Source organism: Neopsephotus bourkii, unplaced genomic scaffold, assembly GCF_033783945.1.
Source record: "Neopsephotus bourkii isolate Nb327-2 ecotype Australia unplaced genomic scaffold, CSIRO-AGI_Nbou_v1 NB_1572, whole genome shotgun sequence".
Classification (NCBI taxonomy): domain Eukaryota; kingdom Metazoa; phylum Chordata; class Aves; order Psittaciformes; family Psittacidae; genus Neopsephotus; species Neopsephotus bourkii.
Genome location: NW_026902048.1, coordinates 3,256,782 through 3,270,329, shown reverse-complemented (window position 1 = coordinate 3,270,329; position 13,548 = coordinate 3,256,782). Strand labels below are relative to the sequence as shown.

The 13,548-nt window shown below is 42.7% G+C and overlaps 1 long non-coding RNA gene across 1 annotated transcript in view; it reads right to left on the bottom strand.

Annotated features, from left to right (window-relative positions):
* LOC133221971 (uncharacterized) overlaps nucleotides 1-1,808 on the bottom strand; it is a 149,408-nt gene extending 147,600 nt beyond the window's left edge. Inside the window, exons 1-2 of the long non-coding RNA XR_009728134.1 lie at nucleotides 1,734-1,808; nucleotides 1,028-1,178 (exon numbers count right to left, since the gene is read on the bottom strand). This is a non-coding gene — a long non-coding RNA (uncharacterized LOC133221971). The remainder of the gene's footprint in view (nucleotides 1-1,027; nucleotides 1,179-1,733) is intronic.
* Between the last annotated feature and the right edge of the window lie 11,740 nt (nucleotides 1,809-13,548).

Sequence of the window (13,548 nt, the reverse complement as noted above, 5' to 3'; positions counted from 1 at the left end):
GAGTTTTCCAACCTCACTGGAGTCAGGTCCACTTCCCTGATTCAAATGCAAAGACCAGGAAATTGTGTTTGTATGTCCTCAAGACAGGACTTGCCAGTGAAAAACTACACTCGTCACTTACAAAGGAGAAGGTAAAACCTACAATGTAGCTACTCTAGAACTTCAAGCAGGTGCTTGGAAGTTGAATCTGAAATGCAATTTTATCTTTCTTTAAAAGATTCCCGTGAAAATGGCATGCACAGCATAAATGGGGTGTCAACAGATCAGCATCAATGAGTTCTGTGAAGGTATTATGCTAATCCATCATGCATTCTATCCCCACTCTGCAAGGCATTCAGGACACGGACAAATAACCACCTGTGGAACATAACATCTCAGAAAGTAAAACTAAATCTCTGCTTAGGGATAAAGGACTTACTTAGGTATAAAGGACTGACAGATCAAAGAACTACCTGCTTGGCACCTCCTGCTAATCCAGGACACTCCTTACAGCAGTAAGATGAGCTGGGTATCACTATCTGATATTAAAACACAGCATGCAATGGGGGGAGTTTGCTGTGGGTTTAGACACCATGTGTGGTGGAGGCAACATGCAAGTCAGGCTCATACATTTTCACTGTCTGTGTCTCTGAGTCTCTATATACTGTGAATATCTAGTCTCTAAAAGTAAGTATATTCCTAGGAAGAGAAAACCCATTGCTTCCAGAGAACTGATATGGTTTTCACCAAAGCTGCCTAATATGCAGAAAAAGTAGAAAGCAGCACGGGAACCAACTGTAATTGTGACTGTTGGGGTTGAGGAGGTCAAACTGTAAGGCTGTAACATCTTAAGAGAAGCCAGAAAATGCTTCCCAAGAACAAAAGCTGTGCTCTTGCCCACCTTGCACCACAGCAACAAAAGCCTCTTTCTTCTGTCCCTTCTGGTTCTGTTCTACTTCTATCTCAGACCCTTGAGAGCAACCAGCACCTGGTCCCACTCCTTCCCCTGGTATTTTCTCTCAAGACTTAAGGGCACCTAAAGTCTTACCTGTGCAACTGAGCAGCCTCACAAGGATGCTGGCTGGCTCCATCTTGTCCTGCTGCAAAGGTTTCACTGCAGACTGTGGTGTGGAATGGCACCATCACATGCAGCAGCATGACCATGTTCAGGGCAGACCCCAAGGACTATGTGACTCTTCCTGAAAAAATTAAGTGTTTATAGGTACCAGTTCAGTGAAGATTCTTACCACCCTGCACACAAACGTAATTATTGATAAAATTATACCTCTCCTCATCACCTACTGATAATTCTTCTATAATTGTCTTGCTTATTTATACCTAATTACAGAACTGAGGTGTCCCCAGCACTTGGCAATGCTGAGCCACCAGCAAGGCTAGCTGAGACAGCTTTTTTCTTTCACACACTCAAATTGTGTGGAGGATTCATCCAAGGAGAAATAATTGGGCAAACAAAAATTCAGAGCAAACCCAAAAATTAAGTAGAACCTTCTCTAACCACAACACGCTAAAAAGTACATGGATTTTTCACTTCAGAAATAAGATTTTGAAGTGACACCTCCTAACTGAGTTCACAGTATTGTATATGTACGTATTACAGCTTGAAATGAGTGGTTCTGCTTTTACTGAGGAAGAAAGGCTTCAGTGATGAAGCTGAAACAAGACTTTTAGAGCAGCCCTGTAAATATCAGGCCTCATTCTCGTAAGCAAAGGACTAACTTGAGGCAATGCTGTACCTGTGCTGCTACAGGACCTGAGTCCTTGCAAAGCCTGACAATGCCTCAGTGTGTGCCCAGGACACCACAATGCTGAGTGCTGCCTGATGCAAAACCTTTGGTCCTTCTTGAGAGAAAAATCAGGAACAAGAGGAACCAGAAGTCTGTGAGACATGACTGTGTTCAGCAGGGGCACACCACAGGACATGCAGTGTGCCCACTGGACAGCAGAATCACAGACACTTTGGTGGCCAATTCTTTCAGAGCAAATCCATGTCCCAGGACAGTTCCCAAAAGCTAATATTTTAACTCCAGAAGGCAGTGTTTAAACTGATGTGCTTAAAAAAGGCTTCTTCTCAGTTTAAACACAGCCTTCTCCACAGAGTTCTTCCCTACAGCCATAATAAATACCAGTGTATTACTTAATGATATGGCTTATTTATTATTTATTTAAATGATTTATGTAGAGCCTATAGCCTTAACAACTATAGTGATAACGATTCAGAAACCAGAAGCAACCTGAAAAGGAGATGCTTAAATAATTAAAAGCCTGCCTCCTTTCCCGAAAGAGAGCCGAGGAGCCGTGTGTTTTTCTTTCTTGAGGTTTTTAGTTCTCCTACAAGTGAAAGGGCAGAGTGCCATTGGCTAAATGCTGCCTTAGCAAAGGAAAACCAATAAATCAGGATAACCAGTGTTACTGTAGCTCGTGTCTAGCTCTTCCCATCCATGCACCTCAGAGGAGGGTCAGTACCACGGGACCTATTTTACAGAAGGTGAAACTGAGGACAAGGAGGTGATAGAAATGGTCCACGGTCACCCATGTGCAAAGTTCATGTGCAAAGCTGGGCATAAATCTTTCCTTCCATCTGCTAGACCAGACCTCATCCACCAAGTCACTGCTTTCTTATTTTCTCTTCTTCTTTATTTAGTCTCTACCTTTTTAAGCCTTTACCACGTTTCTTCTTTCTGTCCATCTCTCTTCCATGCCTCTGTTCTCAACTCCAAGCATCCTGCTTCCCCTGGTAGTCTTTCCCTTCAGGTTTACCCCTCCTGGTAGTCTTTCCCTTCAGGTTTACCCCTCCTGGTATCCACTTTTTGCCCAATTTTTCCAAATAGGTTTTATCCTCTGCAGCTAGGCAAATAGTTGGCAACTCACAGCACAAGTGGGTAATTGAGCACAGTTGTAAGTGGATTACCATTGAAATGAGTGATTTTACACAATGCAGTGGGCTCAAGGCAGCAACAGGGTGCTTTGCAATTCAAACATTGTAAAGAGAGGGGAAATATTTTCAGGTTTCATCTTAAAATGTTCTAAATGCAAAAATGGAAGCTGCCTCCCCTATGGCAAGGCATAAATACACACTGTAAACTCCAATCACCAAATGGTTGCCTAGTTCTATTAAGGGGAACACACGAATTATGAGAATCAGACATTGCAGAGCAGTTGGAGCAGTTAAAAACTATATAAAATGGCAAAATATATTCTGGACTAGTCTCCAAACAAGCCAAAAAGACAGAAGGTCCTTGGCATCGGTCTTGGGGTGCAAGAGGAAACCCTTAACACTGAAACTTTGAGATCTCAAAGTTTACACCCATGTTGTGGAGCATCCACAAAAACAGCATTGAGAATCCCTGGTCTTGACTGGAAATGCCTAAAGCCAAACCCAACAGCTCTCTATGGATCTTATCTGTCAATTTAACATAAAACTAACTCTTCAGCAAATGGATTCCTTCATTTTCAGTCGTTTAATTGGGAGTACATAAAGATAAATAAATATGGTTTATGATTCTATGGATGGTTGAAACTCCCTTTTAAAAAAGCATATTCAGGACACTGGACTGAGATTTGGTAAAACTAATTCAATACCCAGCTTTGCCATAAACCTTCTCTGTGACCTTGGAAAAGTCATTTAGATGTTCACATCTACATTATGAAGTTAATCCACCTCTCTAATGCAGAGAGACAGAGGCAGGCACCAAAAGGGTGGGGATGCAGACCACCTAAATAATACATAAAGATATTATTTTCTCCTACTCTTCATCTCCTCTATTGAGTATTGTTTGTTCGATGCTGCATTATGTTTATGGCGCAGACTTTCCTCCCACCCCCAATAGGATCCCCACTTCATATACCAGCTGAGGGAGTGCATTAATACAAATCAGAATACAAGTTCCAAATTGTTATATTTATCTCATCAGAGCTGCTTACATTTAAAAGATGTAACTGTCACAGCGAACAGCTCGCAAGCAATCTGCAAAGTAAAAAGGCAAATAAATGTTTTGTTAAAAGTTCTTTGAGGAATGATTCTGAAAACCACAATCAACACAAGAAAACCACAGTCTGCTCAGTGACCCATTGAGAACATAAAGAGATATGAAGTTTGAATGAAAAACTTCACAACTTAATCTGCCAAACTACCTTTCTTTATTCTCAGAAACAGCAAATAAAGGAGAGCATTCGTGAATAAGGACTATTCATGACTGGAAGCAGGTACATTAGATATGGTGGACTGAGAAAGCAGACTCAGTCTGCTGGAGACAGACAGTCGCAACAATTTCCAGTGTCAAAGAAAAATCTGGCACCTTGTTAAATATTAATAAGCTGTCGGGGTCAAAATGTTTAGGTCCTCCCAACTCAATCACTTTCATTTCTACTTCTCAGAAGCCATTCAATTGGAAATACCCTTTCCTGTCTTGCCCCTCCTCATCCTGCCTTCTCACCAAGAACCACACAGAATCAGATGAAAACAGACAGTAAATGAGTTGGCAGCCAAATGACTTTTTTGTCTCCCCTGCCTTTGCTGCTATGCAGCCTGTTATTTTTAGCAAGGCACAGAAAACTTAAATACAAGAAAAAGAACAATGTGAAGAGTTGGTTTAGCAAATCTCTGCTGCATTTTCTGCAGGTTAGTGTTATTGATTACTGACACCTAAGGGTCTGACACATAATCGATAAACCTCATGACCCACGTATGTGACATGGCCTGTGGGGGCTTTAGAAACAAGAATGAACATGGCAGCTCCAGCCAAAGCTTTTCATATAATATTTATTTATTTATTTGCAGGCAAAGCTGTTTCTACTCAAATTACTGTCATGGTGAAAGGGGTTTGCTCACTTCTTCTCCCGGTACCTGAAGACTAGAGAAAAAAATAATACCTGTTAGTGAAACAAAAATCTAACTCTACATTAGCAACCTAAGAGCTGAAACTCCTCTTCCCTCCCAAATCTACTTACCCACAATGAGAACTAGTCACCTGGTGGAGAAAGAACTGCTTGAATAAGAGAAAGAGGCAGAAAGTGTCTCACCAGCTTAATTATCTTTCTGCAAGGTGCCAGAGCAGCACAGGCTAGTGTGGGAAGCATCAGTTTGACTTCAGCAGATTGGAGGGCCACAATCCTCTAAGGCAGATGGTGAGAAAAGCTTTCATACTGCAGTTTGCAGACCATCGTGTTCTCCAAACATCATTCTTTGTTTCATTTTTGTCTTCTCCAATACAAACTGGTCACATAGGATTACAGCTGGGTTGCAAGGAGCTACACTGCCTATGCTCATTTCCTTGACTGCAGCATTGCTTTCAGCTGGGATTTTACGCTCCCAGAGCTTTCCTGCTTGCAGGTCACTATCTTTGCTGGTTCTGAATAGGTACTGTCTTCTCTCAACAGTGTTCACTTTTAGCTTGAGGAGTCTCAGTGCTGAACTCCTACGTAGGCAGTATTCAAAAGAAGTCATGCATCTGAAATTGTCCATCTGGATTTTCAGATATTACTGAAGTTTCTCCTCCCACTTCTCCAGTCTATTCTATCAGTTGCCATTTTTCTAGTTTGGTTTTTTTACTGCCTGAAGTGCAATTGCTATAAGTCAGTCATTACATTATTGTTTTCTAAGACCAGCCCGTACACATAGGCCACATGCAGGCTGCTTATGGTGGCCACTAAGATAAAGGCAGGCATGTAACTTCAGGATAAAATGAACAACTGAGAGCACTATTGTAGAGTCAGTGGATCCTGGCTGCAAGAAAACAGAAAACCAAGGAAAGTTAACCATGATCAGGTGGTCTGAGTATGGCTCTGGTTATGCATCTTCACCCACATAAACTGACCCTGCCACAGTGAGGCTGACACCAAGGCTGAATGAAGATTATCAGGCTTAAGTCTTAGCCTAGTCTCATGTTACTGGAGTGCTCTGCTCTGTAAGTGCCAGATTCTTCATTGCTTTAGAGACTTCAACATACACAGGAGAGAATGTCATACCACAACTAGGCACCCTGCCCAATCACAGCAAGTTCTTTCCTGGGTGAGAAAATCTATGCTGGAATAGCCTAGACTTCTTCATAAGTGAGCAGTGGCTTTTGTACAGTATCTGCCTTTTTACAGCAAGCAATATAGCTTGCTTTCAAGCCAGACCCCAGGAATCACTTGGTGGGGCTGTGTGAGGCCACAGAAAGCATCCTGCTGTTCTCTTCCCTGTAGACTTTTTATCCTGTTCTTGTCACATTGACACTTCCTTGGCATATTTTGAAGGAAAACACATTTCTGACCCAAAGCTATGTGGACTTTCAATACTTTTTCTGAATCACAAAGAACCAAACTGCTGGAACCAAAGAGTTCCCACCAATAGCAAATAACCAGGACAGAAGCTAAGATCTCACAGCAATCCTTTCTTACACTAAATGCCCTACAATAGCACCTAATCTTGAAATATCAGTCAGCAAAAGTCAATTGAAAGGCTGTTGACAAGTCCCTCCACAGTCTTGTTCTCTGTGCCAGCTTCTGTGTAATGCTGGTAAGATTTCAGTTCTAATAAATTCCTTGTTGACACGAGCAAAGCTTTTATTAGGCCACTGAAGCATGTATTCTGTAATGCATTTAGTGTACTGCACTGTGTGTTGTACAGAGGCAAATGCAGATTAGGACAGAGGTAGAAATGAAGTGTGTGAGGGGACACACAATCCACACTCACCTGGTGGCCTTCAAGCCACTACAGTTCTATAGCAGTTCACTACAGCTCTCAGTTCTATTTCAAATGCTTACTACTAAGCCAAGCTTGGCAATTCAGTCCTTTCCGCTCAAACCCTTTCCTGAACATCTAACTCCAGTGCTTTCCTGCTCTCCCTTAATAAAAACATTGATTCCTGATGCTGGGCAGCTTCACCTCAGTGTTGTGCTGCACACGAAGCTGGCTGCCCTTAAGAGAGAGTGGCGCATAGCATACAGCACTCTTGGCTTTTGAAGTGTTCTAAATCCTTCAGGATACAGAACACCACACATTTTACCCCACACACATCTTCCACAAGCCACCTACCTGCTTTTTTTCCCTGTAGTTTTCAATTTCTTGCAAGACACTGTTATTTTATGGAGAGCTGAAAAATACTCATAAGTAAGTCAGAGACAAATAATAACACCCATTCAGTTCACCACTAAGATACCCTATGATGATTTTCTCTTCCCACCAGACCCAGCAATATCCTGCAGGAGAGGTGGCCTGCTGCTATCCTTTTAGAGCTGCAGTCTCTTTCTTTTTTCCATCCTTCCTGCTGCAGAAAATTCTTCACCAGCTCCTGGTAAACACTGTTTCTGTCTTACCCTGTTGTGCCGCATGGGGATACACTCTGCTGGGTGCAGGTTATTCCTGGTATCTATTTTATGCCTCCAGGAGTTTTCCAGCAGCCAGCAATAATATAAAAGATCACCAGGGCCTGAGATGTGACCAATTACAGCAGACAGCAGTTATTTATAGAAAAGTCAGCAGCACTGAAGCTTAACACCAGCCAGCACACCGCTCTGCTTCCCATCACACAGTGTGCGCGCTAGCATCATGCAACGCCCTGAGTAGCAAGGAGTTTTAAGGCAATCACCTTGGTACCTCACAAGCCTCTAGAGACACATGGCACATGCCCACAGGACAAGGAAGGAGTAGCACTTTACACACATGGTATCTTCGAGCTGCCACAGCACATTTCAGTTTCATAAATCGATGACCCTAGATGACACTTTCATTCTGAAATCCTTGCCTGCCTACTCAGCAGCATAGCACGAGAGCACAGCGCAGTTGATGTGTATGACCCTGTAACACACACCTACCTGATTCCCAGCTCTTTGCAAAGTGTCTCTTCTCATCTTCTCCAGGACCTGCTATAAGGTCTTTCCAAATATTACAGTACAATGACATGTTAGGTGCCTTTCTGAACCACCCCAGTCATGATATAAACTAAACTACTTGATTCAGCTTTCACTCTCTTGATGCAAAGGTGGAAAATCCACGAAAAAGCTACAAAAAACACAATAAACAAGTGGAAGATGTTACTTCAGAGGTCATATACTGCTTCACTGAATCCCTGCTACAAGACAGACAATGGTGATGGTCCCTAACAATGCCCATTCTCAGAGCTGACATGCAGGATTGGGACTGTTTGGGTGCTATAGTTTGTAACTCAGGAACCTCACAGCAGTCGCTAAAGAAATGCGGATTCAAACTGGAATTTCGAATTCTTTTGCCTCTGGAATATTTAAGAGGCTGTGTAAGTGCAAACCCGCTCTTGTAAGCTGAGGGAAAAAGTTCATGGCCCCTTTCTGAGGTGAGCATAGAGAGCAGAGCACGCTGCAGAATGAAATGCACCATTGCCATCTACTGCCCAGACTTAGAAAGGCTCCTCTCCATCTGACATCCAGCTCAAGATGAGATCAATGTTTCAGGACAAGGAATCTTTTACTCATAATGAAAATGTGATCTTGACTGATCCGAGGCCACATTACATTAATACAGTCTTCAAAGCTTTTTTAATAATACAATTAACGATTTCTGCCATACCATTAAGAGAATTAAAGACCAAAAAGCTTAAGGGGGATTGACCTATTCAGTTTCAGTTTTCAAAATAACCTCAAAGCAACATGGACTATTTTCCTTTCTTTACTCCTCCTCTCTTTAAACTCCCAGATACATAGTTCTTAGATGTGTTGTTCTAGTTGTGTTCATGGCTATCCCACTTGTAGTAAAGATTTGGATAAGTAGAGGGGATCTCCATTCTGATTAGCTAACCCCTTTTATCGTGTGAACCAACAGGTCACAGCTTGCACTACAGTAAGAAGAAAAACAACAACATTAATTAGGAAGGTTGAAAGTACAGTTTGATACAGAAGGAGACTTATTCCCACAAAGGCGCTTTATTTCATCACCCCCCTTTCTCCAAGCCAAGAGTCTCAATCTCTTCCTCAACCTACCAGCTCCCTAAAGCTCTCATCTGTGCCTTCACAAATGACTCTGAAAGCTTTAAAGGAATTAATAAAGCCCAAAATATGCCCTGGCTCATTTCTTCTCACAGTGAGTTCACTCCTCAGCACCAGAAACCACAGATTCAAATGACATTTCTCAACAAGTGGTGCTATGAGTTGGCTACTAACTTTAGCCTGAGCATCCCTGGGTTCAAATCTAGCACCTGGACTCACTCCCTGGCAGCAGTGCACGGCATGGAGTGGTGGCTCCCGGGAATATCCACTGCCAGGACACAGTGGGGCTCAAGCTGCCTGGAGGCTGTGGCCAGGATGACAAGACTGATGCGCACTGATATGGCTGTTAAATGAGCAAGGTCAGCATCAGAAAGCAGCAACATCCTGGATGAGTTCCAGCCTTCAGGAAAAGATTTTAGCCAAACTGGCACTGTATCATGCGCCTCTGTATCAACTGAGTTCTGTTCTGTGCTTGGCTGTTTCCTTTCTTGTCTTTTTTTTCAGGCATTATATCTAAACCTGGCAGGCCGTGTTTATCTTTAAGTAAGGGCAAGTGAATCCAGGATAAGTCACATAGAATTGATTGCAGATACTGGCAGGGTTTGTGAGGGAAAGCAGCCTCAGCTGAGGTGCCATGCTACTACTGGGCAGGATACGAGAGGAGAGAAGCAGAACTGCGCCTGTGCATGGAAAATTGCAGATGAAACCAGGGGACTGTGAAAAATCCATAACAACAATGAAGAACACAACTCGGCCCATGTCATCACCATATGAGCTTATTGTCCTGGGCAGGGGTTCAACCATGGGATTTGGCTGAGATGATTCTTTGTGATCAGTTTCACCAATTCACTGCTACAGAGAATAATCTAGCATCAAAGCTGCCTGCATTGTATTTCCCTGCATTTCTAGGTCCTGAGCAGCAGAATGCTGCCTGCCTCCTGGATTTCTAATAAATACCAGCAGCTTTTTCCCTGGGCTACGGCAGGCGATATTGTTTGTCCTGACCCTGCTATGTTGAGCGGTGAATTACCAGAGTATGTCTTACCTCCCCCTTCAGATCCCATTGCTGGAATGGGAGAGAATCATCTCTGGCATTGTAATTATACTGCATCAGAGACTGGCTGGTCCAAGGGTAAGTCACCGCAAGGCTTTGATCAGGCAAAACTACAGAGGCAAAAATCAAGCACTTCTATCGCTCATAACTGATGTCAGCTCTGTCTTTGGTAGAAGCCTGCATTCCCACTCCTCTGCAGGACTGCAGCACCACTCTGTAAGCTTAGTCCTGTAAGTCAAAAGCCAGGCAAGGACAGAGCACAGCATGGTATATCCATCTGTTGGAAGCAAAGGCTCTCTGAAGCTCTCATTCTCAGCTACCTCAATGAGTAGAAAGACCTAAGGTCCCTCCCTCCCATCCCCAGCATGGCAGAGCAACGTGCTTTGCGATCTATTTGACAACTCACAAGGACATTACCTATCGAAGTGCTAGTGTCTTTGATGCCTTAACTGTTCAGGCAGGACATGCTAAATATCATCTTGCAGAAACTTCTGATGTCTACAGGGAGCAAGACCCCTTCTTGACCTTTTCTCTTGCTATTTTGCTGGTTTTGTTCTGTGCTTCTCAGAGGTGCTCCTCCATTCCAGATGCACAAAAGAGGTCAAACTAGCAGAGGTGGCTTGTGCCAAAGGCTTTGGCTTCTACCAAGAGACACTTTAAAAGGAAGATATTTGTGCTTGTGACATAGAGCAAAGAGGGACAATACATCTTTCACTCCAATTGATTTACCCACCAACCTTCTACGCAAACAAGGATAAAAGCAGCATTTCAGTCCGCATTACAGCAGATGGGCTCTGCATGCAGCACAAGAGAAATAGCTTTAGAAAAGATTGAACCAGCCCCAAAATCTCGAAAGGGCGGGGAATCAGAAAGCTCTTTTATATGATGCTTCTTGAAGACAGCATTTACCTAAAATGCATCTTAGTTAAGATACTTATCAAAGGCTTGAAGGAGAGGGGACATGCCAAGCAAGGAGAAACTTGGGAAATTAAGCAGTTGAACTAATCCTTTTAGGAAGGGCTTTTCTCTTCTCCCTCCCTGCTCGCTGCAGAAAGCTGGGATGGGATTACTGGCTCCAGGTAGGAGGATTGAAGGTATGCTGCACATCTGTACCTTTGAAAAGCAGCATGAAATTAATGCCATTAAGCCAAAGCCACTCCTATTGACCAGAGGGCACACACAGCTCTGAGGTGTTTCTCCTCTTAGGGTCACTGGCCTTTAGCATCCCACAGTCCAGAGAGGCTCAGCTATTAATTTACAAATCAGATGATGGTGAATGAATACCGACATCCCCAAATGTACCCATCATGGTGAATGCAACCTCTGATCTCTCCTCCCTGAGAATGAGAACAAGATAAAAAGTTCAGCTTCATCTAAGTGTCAGGTGGCTGGGAGAAAAGAATTCCTCCAGATGGAGTTTATTGATCTTCCAAAAATGGAGCCTTCAGTTTAAATTAAACCCAAAAAGATTCCTTAAAAAAACCCACCTCCAAAAAAACAACCCCAACAACCTTCAAGATAGAAAAATTCAATCAAGCAAGGATAAAGTCTAAGGCAAATGGAGAAGATTAAACTGAGACTTTACCATCAAGTTGGATTGCAAATTGAATAGCGGCTAATTACAAACTCCTAATTTTGTCTCCTGTGTACTTAAATTTTATTGCATGCTCATCTGTAAGAAGACATACATAAAGGAAGGCCTAAGTCAATACCAAATAACTAACTATAGCTGGATGCATTCTTTGTTTATGCAATTGAGCACTAAATTTGACAAAGCAAAAATTCCATTTGGATGTGTTAATTTGTTTTTTTCTGCAATATCTTTGATAGGCAAATGTTAAGAAGAATCCACTTAGGTGCTGAAGTACAGAGTGTTCCCTCCCTTCTTCATCCACAGAAAAGGACGCTAAAATGTGGACTCGAACACCCCTAAGTGACTCCAAATCAACTGCTGTGTTTTATAGACCTGCCAAGGCTTCCTTTAGGGACATGGCTCATTCAGACAGAATCAATCCCAATTACGTCAGCCAGGCACTCAGCTCTAAGGATGTCACCCAGCCTTTGTTTGGACACAGTCAATGCAAAGGTGCCAAGTGAGTCTGTTTTTCACACTAATGAGTTCAGACAAGTTAGCAGGGTTTTTTCTACTTTGGCACCTACTTATAAGGTAGCTTTCTGGATGGTTTATTTCTCATAATCAATTAATACAAGTGAAAAGTGGTTATTCAGAGCATTTAATTTGTATTTCTGAACATTCCACACAAAAACCGTAGCAGAAAGAAGACATCAGAAGTTTCTATAAGGTGACTTCTAGCAGACCCTTCAAGAGCAGTCCAGGAGCGTCCAGACAGATCCCCTAATAAATTAATGCCATCACAGAGATGGGAGGGAAGGATATTGACCCAAGTTAATTTGCCTTTAGGACAAATACCAACCACCCTCCTTTCCTAAGGCTGAGAACATTAACAACGTATTACATGACAAATGTCAAAGAAAGTGCTCAGTAACAGACAGAGAAGGGACAGAAATGGAAAATTAGATGGTCAAGTTATCTGTTGAACAACTGAGACAGATTCATCTCATGCCGGAAAACCACGAAATATAACATGGAAAAGTCCTACCCAGGCTTCCTGATGAAACAAGCATACAAAGGGGCACAATCCAGGAGCAGTTTGCATACTGCGCTACTCTTGCAACTTCACTTTGGTTTCATAAATGCTTGGAAAAGTCAACAACCCACAGCCCACTCGAGACAAACTCCACTGACACAATGAGACTGAATGGCAAACACAAGACAAACTTCACCACACCCTCATCCTCCTTTCTCTGAGGAAACGAAGCCCACGAGTGATGCATTTAAATCTCGGTCAACGTCTCATGCACCCGAGATGACGACAATGTTACGCTATGTAATGGTGCCATCTCGTGGTAATAATAAAGATAACGCTGGATCGACTACATTTTTAGTAGTATGCTGCAGCCATTGTGGCCACTAAAAGAATCAGGTACGTTTTAAAGAGCATGTTCACCGTAAAGACGCCCACAAGCACGTAAGAATCCGTGATGATTTACAATCACAGGTCACAGCAGCTCAGAAATGCTGACCCGTGACAGTCAGTGGGATTGTAACTGCAACTGGGTCTCTGATGATGTTCAGGCTTCTAAGAGGAACAGGAAAAATGGAAAATGTCTCTGAAAGGATAAGAGGATGAATCAAGGTCAGGAAAGTCTGACTCACAGAGACAGAACCAAAAACCAGCACTGCTCACTGATGTCGTGAAGGAGCACGAGGTATCCATCCACACACTGAAAGAATCATGGTAATACCAGAGCTATAGCTCAGCATTAAACAGTAAGGCAAAATCCAACATAGGAGACTAAACCAAAATGAATTAAGACTAAAAAAACTGCGTGCACCTGTAAACACAAAACTTCAGAACAACTTGCCAGTGAGTGTGGCAGAATTCCCACTGCCCAGCATCAGAAAAATCAAAACCTGTCAAATCAAAACAAGCTTCTTAAAAAATGGGTTGTTTCAACCCAAACCAATGATTTTT